This window comes from Gigantopelta aegis, chromosome 9 (assembly GCF_016097555.1).
Source record: "Gigantopelta aegis isolate Gae_Host chromosome 9, Gae_host_genome, whole genome shotgun sequence".
NCBI lineage: Eukaryota > Metazoa > Mollusca > Gastropoda > Neomphalida > Peltospiridae > Gigantopelta > Gigantopelta aegis.
This window is the reverse complement of record NC_054707.1, coordinates 55093082-55107677: the sequence shown is the minus strand read 5'-3', so window position 1 is coordinate 55107677 and position 14596 is coordinate 55093082. Positions and strand designations below refer to the sequence as shown.

The 14596-nt window shown below is 34.0% G+C and overlaps 1 protein-coding gene and 1 long non-coding RNA gene across 3 annotated transcripts in view; one reads left to right on the top strand and one right to left on the bottom strand.

Annotated features, from left to right (window-relative positions):
* The window catches only part of LOC121380946, a 57444-nt gene that overhangs the window by 8054 nt on the left and 34794 nt on the right, over nucleotides 1–14596 (top strand). Inside the window, exon 4 of one of the 2 annotated variants that reach the window (XR_005959019.1) lies at nucleotides 3148–3575. The exons of the other annotated variant lie outside the window; for it this stretch is intronic. This is a non-coding gene — a long non-coding RNA (uncharacterized LOC121380946). Of the gene's footprint in view, nucleotides 1–3147; nucleotides 3576–14596 lie in introns of those variants that run through there. 2 annotated transcript variants of the gene reach the window in all.
* Nucleotides 1–14596, bottom strand: part of LOC121380944 (ALX homeobox protein 1-like) — a 58339-nt gene that overhangs the window by 36161 nt on the left and 7582 nt on the right. The gene's annotated exons all lie outside the window — the stretch shown is intronic.

Below are 14596 nucleotides of genomic sequence, written 5' to 3'. Positions count from 1 at the left end.
GTGCGTGTGTCTGTCTGTCTGTCTGCCTGTATGTGTGTGTGTGTCTGTGTCTGTGTGTGTGTGTGTCTGTGTGTGTGTGTGTCCGTGTGTGTGTGTGGGTGTGTATGTCTGTGTGTGTGTGTGTGTGTGTGTGTGTGTGTGTGTATCTACGTGTAGTCAGTACTCCAGCTCACAGTGCATGTCTGTCTCTGTTCGTGTCTGTGTGTGTGTGTGTGTCTGTGCGTGTGTCTGTGTGTGTGTGTCTGTGTGTGTCTCTCTGTGTGTGTGTGTGTGTGTGTGTGTGTGTGTGTGTCTGTGAGTGTGACAACGTGTAGTCAGTACTCCAGCTCAGTGCATATCTGTCTCTGTCCGTGTGTGTGTCTGTTTGTGTGTCTGTTTGTGTGTGTGTATGTATGTGTCTCTGTGTGTGTGTGTGTAGTCAGTACTCCAGCGCAAAGTACATGTATGTCTCTGTCCGTGTGGCTGTGTATGTGTCTGTGTGTGTGGCTGTGTGTGTGTGTGTGTCTCTGTCCGTGTGTGTGTGTGTGTGTCCGTGTGTGTGTGTCCGTGTGTGTGTGTGTGTGTGTGTGTGTGTGTGTCCGTGTGTGTGCGTGCGTGTGTGTGTGTGTGTGTGTGTCTACGTCTAGTCAGTATTCCAGCGCATAGTGCATGTCTGTCTCTGTCCGTGTGTATATGTCTGTGTGTGTCTGCGTCGCCTGTCTGTATGTATGTGTGTGCGTACGTCTGTGTATGTGTGTATGTATGTATGTATGTATGTATGTGTATGCGCGTGTTTCTGTGCGTGTGTATGTGAGTGTGTGTCTGTGCGTGGGCGTGCGGTGGGTTCATTTCTCGTTCCAGCCAGTACTCCACGACTGGTACATCAAAGGCTGTGGTGTCTGGGATCGTGCATATAAAAGATCCCTTTCTGCTAATGGATAAATGTAGCGGACTTTCTCTTTAAGACTATATGTCAGAATTATCAAACGTTTGCCATCCTATAGCTGGTGATTCATTAATTAATGTGCTCAAATGTTGTCGTTAAACAAAACAAACTTAAATTTTGTGTGAGTACGTGCGTTGTGTATATGTGTGTCAGACTATTTGTCAGTCTGAGTACAATAAGCTATATATTTTTACAATAAATCATCAACATTTAAATTAATTCTACTACTGTTCATTATTAACACAAATCAGTTGATTAGATTATGTTTAAATCTGATTAACGCTATTCCATAAAGAACAGATCACCTGTGAAAACGAAGTGTAAATGAATGTAAGTGTTATTATACGAATGTCAACTTCACACTTTTTACTGATGCACAATGTATTAGTCTTTGTATTATATATATTATATATCATCCGGGATCCCCATCTGTAAACGTTATTATATTCTGTATAATATTATAATATGCGCATATCTATAGACCATCAACATTTAAATTAATTCAGCAACTACCCATTGATAACACAAAACAGCTGATTAAACCATAAACATTTCTTATTAATGCTATCAAATACAGATTAGATCACGCGAAAACGAGGTGTGTGTGTATATATAATATCTTACATTTTCAGTGCAATCAAAGTATGTGATATTTGTAAGATCGCATACTTTAAGAATTTGATAACTTTGCAAATTAGATGTAAATTAATCGAGGTCACGGCACTAGGTTTATTGACATTTAAGCGAATAAAAACATTTCAATGGCAATTTGACACGGAAAGCTGTTCAGCGTTCAGAAAAAAACAAAAAAAAGTTAAGCCCTAGTTTGTTTTGATGTAAGGACATCCAAAATGACGTCATTCGAGTTTGACGTTATTTCCATTCAAAAATACACCGCGACACATATTCTTACGTCATTTGAATATCTAGTAATGGCGGACTGGAATTAAAGTTGCGTGTACAGTTTACAAAAACACGTTGTATTATATGATAAAGAGATTATTACCCTCGTGTATTTCGGTATCGTCAATATTATATATTAGGAATAAAAATAATTTTTATTCCTAATATATGATATTCACGATATCAAAAAACACTCTGGTAATAACCTCTCTCTCTCTCTCTCTCTCTCTCTCTCTCTCTCTCTCTCTCTCTCTCTCTCTCTCTCTCTCTCTCTCTCTCTCTCTCTCTCTCTCTATATATATATATATATATATATATATATATATATATATATATACACACACACACATGTATAATGTAAGTATTATTATATAGATATAAACTTCACATCTACTATTTACGTAGAATGTAATAGTTAATGTGTGTTTATCATTAACGTTATTAAAGTCTGTATATAATATACATGTATGTGTTTTTTTATCTATGTTTTTGGTAAATAAATATTATAGATTATATCTTATAAACTGTATGTTTTTGGAAAATAAATATAGTGGGTATTATTTAAAGGATTAGTGTGCTAGTTTGCCAAGACTGGATTTCTGTGGAGATCTGGAGCGAGTCTCAGTATACCGAACAATTTAGATGTTTTACAACCTGAAAGTTTGTTTTTGCTCAACGACACCACTAGAGCACATTGATTAATTAATCATCGGCCATTGGATGTCAAACATTTGGATATTTTGACACAGTCATCAGAGGAAATCCGAGACATTTTCTTAATGCAGCAAGGGATCTTTTATATGCACTTCCCCACAGACAGGAAAGCACATACCACAGTCTTTGGCCATTTGTGGAAGGTACAACCTGAATTGACACTAACTAAATGGAGATGTAATCAGATTCATTTGTATATTTTATCAGTTTTGGTTTTTGTTAATTAGTTTGCTTCGTTTTGTTACGTTTCAATTTATTTTTATTTGTTTATATTTTATTCTCTTTTTTTTCATTTCATTTTTTTTCTTTATTATTATTATTATTACTACATATTACTATTATCATTATCATCATCATCATCATCATCATCATCATCATTAATATTATTATTATTATTATTATTATTATTATTATACTTTATTTTATTTTATTTTTTCTGTTTTAATGTTTCGCAGAATCTTTACTTGGCCCTATTCCTAAAGATGAATATTCATATATTTATGGGGGGGGGGGGGTAAATCTGGCATGTTCTGGTTATGGTGTTCCCTTTTGAACAATGCCTTTACCATTTCTAGCGTCAAGTTAATTGTCTCTGCGTTTGCCAGGTGCTCACCAGATAACCACAGGACCTCCGCGAAACTGGCAGCACATGTCTAAGACCGATTCGGTGTTTTCTTTAGTTCACTGCTCTCCTCCGACACGGCGAATTAACCTGGCCTACACGGTAATGAATAAACAACAAAAAGGGCCTGGTCCCGGCAGGGTACCTGTTGTCGTATTGTAAGGAAAATAGTCACGTGGTGATCACGTTCGTCTGTGTATATACAAGTGCATGTCTTTACACATGCGACAACAGTTTGTGTTTCGTTTTTACTCCTTGATACATATGTGGCTTCTCTAGAATTTGAAAATAATGAAAATAAATATTTTAATTTTTATTATTTTGTGGTTCAGTTCAGTTATAGAGAAATACTTGACTAGTTTTGTCAAACAGAACAGTTGAGGACTATATTTGTCGCAATATATCTGTAACAACTGGCGTATCCAGGATTTTATATTGGGGACAACCCACTATTGGTGTCCAATCCACATTATGTATGTATGTATGGATGGATGGATGGATGGATGGATGGATGATTTTATAAAAAGCAAATTAATAAAGTCAAAAAAAGTTTTGATTGGGGGGATGGCCCCCGTCTCCCCCCCCCCCACCCCTCCCTCGCTACGCCACTGTAACAGACATAATTCGTAATTTCGTGTAATGCAACGAAGAAAACGGTTTCTTTTTAAATTATAAAATACCCCTTGCTGCTTCTTCGATAGGAATAGTGCGGTAGTGGGTTTGTTCTCTCTCTCTCTCTCTCTCTCTCTCTCTCTCTCTCTCTCTCTCTCTCTCTCTCTCTCTCTCTCTCTCTCTCTCTCTCTCTCTCTCTCCCCTCTTTTTCTCTGTCTCTGACTCTCTCTCTCTCGCTCTCTCTCTCTCTCTCTCTCTCTCTCGCGATTCAGGCTTCTTAAGGTATTGCCACACGGCAGCTGACTTTCTAAAGGCTTTTTACACTGTATTTTAAGTTAACCGTAGAATTTTTATATTGATATTCATCATTCATCTTTGTGTGACAGACACCAAATAGTCGATGTATTTTTGTGCTGGGTGTCATTCCTTCATTTTAAAGGCAGAATGGGGCGGATTACGTGATTTGAAATATCCACTGCGTCAGCGTTACTATCAGCTAATAAAATGTTCGGCATCATAAGTCGTGCTGCAAATAGTTTCAACATCTAGCTATTTGTGGCTACGTAGCCTTAATTGAAGTATATAAAAAATATCGGTAACAATTTAATATGACGGCTATTTATCTGATTGCATAAAGTACTTTTAGGGTCGAATTAAATGTATATTATCAGCATTGTATAAAGTATTTTCATGAAATATTAAATGTATATTATCAGCATTGTATAAAGTATTTTCATAAAATATTAAATGTATATTATCAGCATTGTATAAAGTATTTTCATAAAATATTAAATGTATATTATCAGCATTGTATAAAGTATTTTCGTGAAATATTAAATGTATATTTTCAGGATTGCATAAAGTACTTTTCGTGAAACATTAAATGTATTCATGTATTTACAGCATTATATAAATTTTGTGAAATATAAAACGTATATTCTCAGTACTGCATAAAGTTATTTTCAGGGCAAATTAAATGTATATTTTCAGCATTGAACAGAGTACTTTTAGTGAAATATTAAATATATATTTTCAGCACTGCATAAAGTACTTTTTGGAACGAAGTAAATATATATGTTTAGCATTGCATAAAGTACTTTTTGTGAAATATTAAATGTATATTTTAAGCATTGCATAAAGTAATTTTCGACATGAGTTAAATGTATATTTGCAGTCAATATTATGTTACCCACTGTATAGGTCTTATATATGTTATGCCACTCGGCCTTTAAACTATATTTGATTCCATCACTGACCATGATCTGTTCGCCGTTGTTTATCTTCTTCTTCATCATACAAATGTTTTTTGACATTTGGACAGACAGTGTAAATATGATTAATGTTTTTCTCTAAACATTATCAATCTTTCATGCACGTGCAAGTCTCGCGGGATGTGGGCAAGTGGCGCAGATTTATTCATACATTTCGACTCTGACATTAGCAGCACTACACGTGTTGAACACACGGAAATTCCTTCCAATTTGCACGAAAACGAGGTGCGCATTCGATTGAATGATTTCCAATTACTCAGATATCAACAAATTTGCGGACAATTTATTCTGCACAGAACTTTGAGCTTTGGAATATCCATATTGTCGTAATTTAGAGAACACTGGGTATCTTGTTTTTACAGTTATAACTACAATAGTTTTCAATTTCCATCACCATTTTATAACACGTATAGCTGATTTAACTGTAAAATGAACTAGTAATTGTATAGTTGAATGAATAAATTTAATCTAATTGTATAGTACATTAATATTTACTTTTATATAAAACAAAACTTGATGTATGAGACAACTACATTAAAGGAACGGTCTTTAGTTTGTTGCCATTGTTCAGTGTTATCGACTAACAGAGACGTTTTAATAATTAAAATTATATATTAAATACATTTTGCTACATACATTATCAGTGTCTGTATATTAAATGTGTTTCCAATGTTCCTAGTATTTGTAATAAGTCAAACTTCATTTTACTTCCTACTATAAATTATATAGAAATATAATATACTAAATCCCGTTTGGGCTACTTACAAACAGTAGGATGACCCGAAACACATTGAATATACAGACACTGATATTCTAAACAAGAAACTATAGTTAGAATGTCATTTCAGTCGTTAAAAGAGTTTATTAGTCGGGAAAATCTCACAATATCAGTAGAGCCAACTCAGGCCAATATTATTAAAACAATCAAAACTGTAGCTGTCAGAAAAATCAACATGCATGTATATGAATAGGCATGAAACTAGTCTAATCACAAGTTGAAAGTACACATTAAGCGATTGTATCAAAATAACAATGAATTATATTCCATTTAAAATCGTACTTGTTAAAAATATACTCGCTTTAAACATGTACCTTCATTTTATCAAAAACTATTTTACTAATTATATATTTCTGCGCTTCTTTTGTATAAACCAACAATAATAAATACAAAGTGCTGATTTAGTTTTAGTTGTTAAATATTAATATACTATTTGTTGTTCAATATTCACGTACAGGCTCAGTAACGTGCACGTTTTGCATACAGTATAATAGCAGACTTTATTGCCCATACGGTATAAAATATCTTGGTACATGTCAAACTTAAACGCCACACTTAGCGTTACGCCAAGTGGGACGTAACACTTCGACGTCATCGATTTGTGCACTACAACCTTACAGGAACGTCAACTAAATGAGCTGAGTCAATTATATAAATTAAGATCGATTATTGGTAATAAATAGGAATGTTAAACTCTATACCATTTCGTATCATGTTTATGTCTCTCGTGAAATAATGTTCATTGTCACTCCCTAAAGTTCGGGACAATTGAAAATTATTTCACTCAGGACATAAACATGATACGAAATGGAAGCTCGTTTAATATCCTATAAGTATACACAGTTCTATAACTTTAAATTAAGTTTCATAAAAATTATGAACATAAGGTCATGTTTGTCAGTATTATTGTTGAAATGATTACACTTTCTAAAAACTCAAATCTTAGAATGTGCATGCAATCAAAACTCAAATAACTGAAGATATATATTGGCAAATTAAATATGTATATATGATGTTTCAAATCTTAGAATATAAAATTTATGCATACCTTGAAAAGCTGGACGAACAAGTGTTTCGTCCGTCCGTCACTTGCATAATACAAGTCTAGTTTCACGTAATTGATTTTTCGTTCGCGCATTAACTTATTGGTTACCTTAAATATTTTGGTGGAATTGAGGGGCAGACATTTTCAATTCTCATAGGCTTCTTAAGACTCTGAATTTTATTTTATGAAGTTTATACAGTATATACAGTACATGTATACTGTTTTCCATTTTAACACTTGTCGTTTTGTTACAGTCATTGAAATACATGGGATCAAACGTGTATGCTGCAGGAAGACATTTGACGATAGCCAGTATTACTATTAAATAGCAATAACACATATTAAAACTGTAGGTGTCTTTTATTTTGCATTAGTAAATATTAAAATAAGGGGCGATATTGTGAATTTATTAAAACTGTAGGTGTGTTTCACTTTGTAATAGTAAATGATATTATAATATGGTGAGTCGAGTTTGTCAGTTATTAAAACTGTAGGTTTGTTTCATTTTACAATAGTAAATGATGTTATAATATGGTGAGGCGAGATTGTGAATCTATTTAAACTGTAGGTGTGTTCACTTTGTAGTTATTAAATGATGTTATAATATGGTGAGTCGAATTTTTGAGTTTATTAAAACTGTAGGTGTGTTTCACTTTGCAATAGTAACTGGTGTTATATTATGGTGAGGCGAGATTGTGAGTTTATAACACATATAGGTCTGTTTATTTTGCAATGGTAAATGATATTATAATATGGTGACGCGAGATTGTAAGTTTATTAAAACTGTAATTGTAAACTGATGGAGTGTGGGTTCTGTATTGTGATTGGTTAATTACATTCTTTTTCCAGGATCAAATAGACAATAACACCTGGAAAGCTAATGATGTCATTAGAAAGTGACGTCATTAGCAATTGGAACAGGCGAAGTTGACGATTCAAGGGTCTACAGTTAGATTGTAGCTAGATATTTTTTTCAAGAAATACCAAATATACAGTTAGTTCCGTTGAAAAACGATCCAGTTTACAATGGACATAACCATATAGAGTTTTTAGATTTGCGTGTGTTTTTGTCTGTTTGATCTCGCAAATGTCATTTTTATTAAAACTGTAATTGAGTCGTATTTTGCATTAGTAAAATATGTTTTAATATGGTCAGATGATATTATAACATTATTAAAACTGTATTTGTGTGTGTGTTTGTATTTTACTGTAGTAAATTAGGTTATATTATGGTAGGGCGAGATTTTGAGTTGATTAAAACTGTGGTTATGTATGTATTTTGTGTTAGTAAATGACGTTATAATATGATCGTGCCAGATTGTGAGTTTATTAAAGCTGTAGTTGTGTTTGTATTTTGTATTAGTAAATGATGTGGCGAAATGTTTTGAGTTTACTTAGAATGTAGTTGCGTTTCTATTTTGAACATGAAAAGACAAGTAGACCATTTTTAGTTCAAAATAAGAGTAAAATATATTTACGGTATGTTTTTATTTATCAGCTGAGTCGATTTGCGACCCTCTTTAAGCTTGGATAACTGAATGAATGAACGAATGAATTAATTAATTAATTAATTAAGAACAATTAATGTTTAACAACATGTCAGAAGAAACATATATCGAATATTGATTGGGTGTGGTTTTGGTGTGGTGAACTAGTCTGTGAGTGGCAGTCGTCTGTGTTTATGCAAGAGTGATAAACTCTTCAGTAAAGGACATCTGAGTGGCTGTCCTCCTATAGATGAGGCACTAGATAGTAATTCATAGATTTGCCAAATGCCCATTCGACTCTGCATTATGCAGAGATACGGCCCTGATCATGTATTACGGTTTTGTCGTTCGGCGTATGTGCTCGAAAGACCTAGTCACGTATACCACCATAAACAAAGACATGCATTTTTATCCAGAAACCAAAACTAAAACCAAACGGTCAGATCATGACGCGATGTCTGGATCCGTGGAAAACAAACCGCATAAAAAAGCACCGAACTATTAAAGGGACATTCCTGAGTTTGCTGCAATTTTTAAGATGTTATCGACTAACAGAGACTTTTTAACGATTGTAATTATATATCAAATATATTTTTCTGCATAAAATATTAGTGGCTGTATATTAAACGTGTTTCTGATCGTTCTAATATTTGTACTAAGTTAAATTTCATTTTATTTCTTAAAAAAAAAATTAATACGGGAATGTCCCTTTAACACAATTGATCATAAGACTAAGCATTTTGAAAACTAACTACACACAGATACATGAAAATATTATCAAATATCCTTGTAGTAATCATTTAAAAGGGACTCTCATGAAATTACTACAGTTGTTAACATGTTGCCGTCTAACAGATACTTTTAGCGACTGTAATTACACATTAAATATATTTTGTCTGTATAAAATATCAGTGGCTGTATATTAAATGTGCTATTGATCGTCCTAGTGTTTGGACAAGTCAAACTTCATTTTATTTCCTAATACCTGTATATAAATTTTGTTTCGTATGTACGGCAATATTGGATAACCAAATCCAGTTTGGTCTACTTATAAATACCAAGACTATGAGAAACATTGAATATCTGGACACTGGTATTCTATACAAGAAAATATATTTACTATGTAATTTTAGTTGTTAAAACATTTTAGTGGAAAACATTTTACAATGCAGCAAACTCAGGAGAGTCCCTTTAAAATGACTGCAGAATGTACAAGAATGTCACAAGGATTTTGCCAACACTGCACCACGGCGGGAATAACACTGGCAGATGTCTTTGAGTTTGATACTCAGGACAAATGATTCTACTGCACCCTCACCACCCCTACCTCTCGTCTGCTATCTTTATATGTAAAACACTGTTTATCATTTTAAAAATAAAACAACATACAAATAAACAGATTTCTTACAGTAAACTCTGAAATTCTACAAGTATACGAAAAAAAATATCAATTATTTGTTATTGAGTGATATCCAGAAACGATTATATACTGATATGGTTCTCAAAAAAACCTCTGTACACCTTGGACCAATATAAGTTAATAACTGATAGTTATCTCAACTCTCGAGGGAAGTATCGTCATGGCGAGATTTTGCTTTTCTCTCGGTTTACGTTTTTCAAATTTCCTTGTAGGAAACCTGTGGTTTGTCAGATGTACAGACAGATAAAATAATCGTCTGTCGTCTCCTAGACAGCTAACTTCCGGTACCGGGTTTCTAACATTGTTGTGACAAATCCTGAAGCCAAAAGCATTTGGAACAAGAAGCGACATACACATTTTATAATGTTGCTTGTTGTCTCTGTAATATTTCAAAACGTTTAAAAATAGGCTGTAAATATAATATTATTTTGTTTGCTTAGTCACTAACTATAATGCTAGCTTAGTGTACTCAATTTAAAAAAAATATGTTTGGGTATAAGAGCTGATATATAATTTTATAATTTTTGCTTATATATACACCATCCCCCGTTTGTGAACATTAGTATAGCCTATTTATAATATTTGCATGTCTATCTAATGCTTATAAACTCTATACCTTTTTTGGTAAATAAATAATAATATAAAATTGGTGGGGTTTGTTTGTGTTTGGTTTTATGTTTGTTTGTTGCTTTTTTCTGAATAATTATGAGGAGATACATATAGAAATAATTACACGTGTGTGTATATTATCAAATGTATGATTCCAGTTTATGCACTGATTCATTTCAATAACCAGATAGAATTTTTAAATCCGACTCGCGTGATTAAGATCGTAAATGTGAAGAAGAAACAAAAACGATTATTATAAACCTTCTTTTCAGTAAACGTGGAAACTTGCAAACAGATCTAATGCACCTGAGTAATCAGTTTTAGTAACCCATAGTAAGAGTGTTGTGTATGGAACTTGTGTGGCTTTACAAAGCTGCATGTCAAATGGTTTGTTAGTTAGTCGTGAAGGGGGGATGGGTTGTGGAACTTGTGTGGCTTTACAAAGCTGCATGTCAAATGGTTTGTTAGTTAGTCGTGAAGTGGGGATGGTTTGTGGAACTTGTGTGGCTTTACAAAGCTGCATGTCAAATGGTTTGTTAGTTAGTCGTGAAGGGGGGATGGGTTGTGGAATTTGTGTGGCTTTACAAAGCTGCATGTCAAATGATTTGTTAGTTAGTCGTGAAGTGGGGATGGGTTGTGGAACTTGTGTGGCTTTACAAAGCTGCATGTCAAATGGTTTGTTAGTTAGTCGTGAAGTGGGGATGGTTTGTGGAACTTGTGTGGCTTTACAAAGCTGCATGTCAAATGGTTTGTTAGTTAGTCGTGAAGTGGGGATGGGTTGTGGAACTTGTGTGGCTTTACAAAGCTGCATGTCAAATGGTTTGTTAGTTAGTCGTGAAGGGGGGGATGGGTTGTGGAACTTGTGTGGCTTTACAAAGCTGCATGTCAAATGGTTTGTTAGTTAGTCGTGAAGTGGGGATGGTTTGTGGAACTTGTGTGGCTTTACAAAGCTGCATGTCAAATGGTTTGTTAGTTAGTCGTGAAGGGGGGATGGGTTGTGGAATTTGTGTGGCTTTACAAAGCTGCATGTCAAATGATTTGTTAGTTAGTCGTGAAGTGGGGATGGGTTGTGGAACTTGTGTGGCTTTACAAAGCTGCATGTCAAATGGTTTGTTAGTTAGTCGTGAAGTGGGGATGGTTTGTGGAACTTGTGTGGCTTTACAAAGCTGCATGTCAAATGGTTTGTTAGTTAGTCGTGAAGTGGGGATGGGTTGTGGAACTTGTGTGGCTTTACAAAGCTGCATGTCAAATGGTTTGTTAGTTAGTCGTGAAGTGGGGATGGTTTGTGGAACTTGTGTGGCTTTACAAAGCTGCATGTCAAATGATTTGTTAGTTAGTCGTGAAGGGGGATGGGTTGTGGAACTTTTAGTATTTACTTATTTGCTTATTTATTTATTTATTTATTTATTTATAATAATATACATGTATATATAGCTCTAGTGGTGACATGTTTTCTAAATAATCAAAGCGAAATAATTTTTAAAAAACCCAAAGAACAAATACAAAACGGAAAAAATAAAGAGACATTTGTTACATGTTTATGTCACATGTTTCACAAAATTTACATTTTTTATTTTCTACTATATAAATAAATATAAAGGATGATGATGATGATGATGATGATGGAGTGGCTTCCTCCCGGGGATTAGCAATTGATAGTGGATCATAGAAGCAATCACCGATTTGCCTAAATCATCATTTTGATTCTGCCTTGTGCAGAGATATGATTTTGATTACGGTATTCTGTTTTGTTATGATTTGTTAGTTTTGTTTTATTTTTGTGGGGCACCTTTTAGTGTTTATCTTCTCTTTTTCTGGTTACAGATAATTCTTCAAAAGTAACGCTTTCATCCTAACACATTACACACTACTTAACCGCTGGCTGGATACTATTATACGAACAATATCGAAACTTCTGTAGAAGTACCGTTATATCAAACCTAATACGAAAACGCATTAATAATATTTCCTCCAGGAGAGATGAAAACCAAGAAATAATATACGACAAGAAGTTAAGATAAGCTGCTTTTCAGTTCTCGACTTGAAAACGATAAGTTTTCCTACATGATATAAATGTTATTCATATTTCCACAAAACACAAATAAAGCAGCGGGTAGGTTTGTTTATGAGAAATAAGACGTAGGTTCTGTCTAACGAAACGTCTAGGACTGGTCGACGGTCGTCGTTTATGAGATGTCTCGACTAGCTACTGTCTGTTACAGGAAATCTCAAAAGCATCAAAGAAATCATGTTATGCTCCGCCTTCTGTTCTTCATTACGAAGATTTTCCGGGTCATTTCTACTGACAAGCCCCTATTTAATCTCCATATTAAGTGTAAGTGACTTGTTGTAGCAGGATAAACACTGTACAAAACACTGAAGTCGGATGTTATGTTACGCTGTATTAAGTCCCTCATTAAATGGTGCTAACTGTTTCACTGAATTTGTAAACAAGAAATTATATCTGATTGAAAGTCCTTTGTGCGTTTCCTTTCAGGTAAAAGTTGCCAAAGTCAGTTTATAAATATATTGCCAGTATATGACCCAAACACGAATGTTTTAGAAACAAAAACGTTTCATAGCTAAAATTAGTAAATACAATTAAATAGCATTTATTTGATAACAAAACTGAAATGTCAAACAAAAACCACTGCAGGAAATCATTACAGGACGTCTAAATATCTACCTTGTGGAACCAATTCTGTGCCAGAATGATATACCCTAAAGTGTCTTGGAACTTGTGATATGTAGACACCAAAAGCTGGAACAGAAGGTATATTGCTCAGCATAAAGGGAAAACTGACTATTATTATTATTAGAGTATTAGAAAGCTGACGTCAACGCTTAGTTTGGATGCTTTGAAACTTATTTAATACCTTCGAAGTTTCTTTTATTTCGAACTCTGGGTAATCAATGGAAGGTAATCTGTTATCCTACTGTTATTTGAAATGAGATCATCAATACACCGCTAAAGTAAAATTAAACATTGATTTGTTTTGATTTAATCAGATTAATAAGAAAATCGTATACATAACCACACAGAAACACATTGACGAGTAGTATAGATGGTGTCCATTGGGATTCCTATTTCCTGTCTGTATGTCCTATTCCCAAATTTGATATATAAGTTGTCAAGCATTTCACATGTCTTTTCAGGGTTTTTTGTGGATTAACTTTTGGTCCGTGGAAGATAGTTACGGTATACACACACACACACACACACACACACACACACACACACACGGTGTGTGTGTGTGTGTGTGTGTGTGTGTGTGTGTGTGTGTGTGTGTGTGTGTGTGTGTGTATGTGTGTGTTCGTTCATCGTTCTTTGAAACAACTGATTAGGGGATGGAGTTTTCCCATACGTTTATAGTGTATCGTGGGGGATTATTATGTACAGTGTTAAAATATCAAATACACTGTATTTTAAAATTAGTTAACTTTGATCTGAATTGAGAGTAAATAATTTCAGGTAAATCTTTGGAGTTCTTGGGTCTTGGTGTGATTAATACCACTTGTCTGAAAGACGTCCTGGTAATATTTAGAAAGTCTGTCTTTAATAGTGGTGAGCAAAATGTTTTATTTTTGAGACAAGGATTGATTATGTATTTACTAGACACCACAATCCATCTCTCTTTGTATAGATTCTTACACAGTATTGGAATTCTATACACAATAGGAATAGACATATCCCCCCCCCCCCCCCCCCCTCCCCCTCCAATTTAAATTTCAAGCCAAATGTGCGAACGACATATCATGGTGTTTGCATGTTTCTACCTCAGACAACATACTGGCCTTATATGTAGCACAATTCGAATTGTTACCAATCCTTAGTTCGTTTAGAAGACAATTCATATAATAATGCTTATATATGATGCATATGTTTGAAACTTTATCAATGAGCTTTCATATAATGTATACCTAAGTGGGATTATATTTGAAAAGGAAATATTACATTTAAATACGAATATTACTTTTGATTGTCGCAATGTCTTAACTGCTTCCACACGATTATAAATGCGATAATAGTTTTCAATCTCTTAATAATCACATAATAATAATGTATACGTAAGTTTTGTGTTTTAATTTTCCTTCGAAAGATGTATACAAATGTACGATCTTTGCATGCCACTATCTGCAATAATTGTCGTGTCCTGTTGTTTTCACTTATTAAATCATTTGTTTTGACAAGATGAAGCATAGAACATTA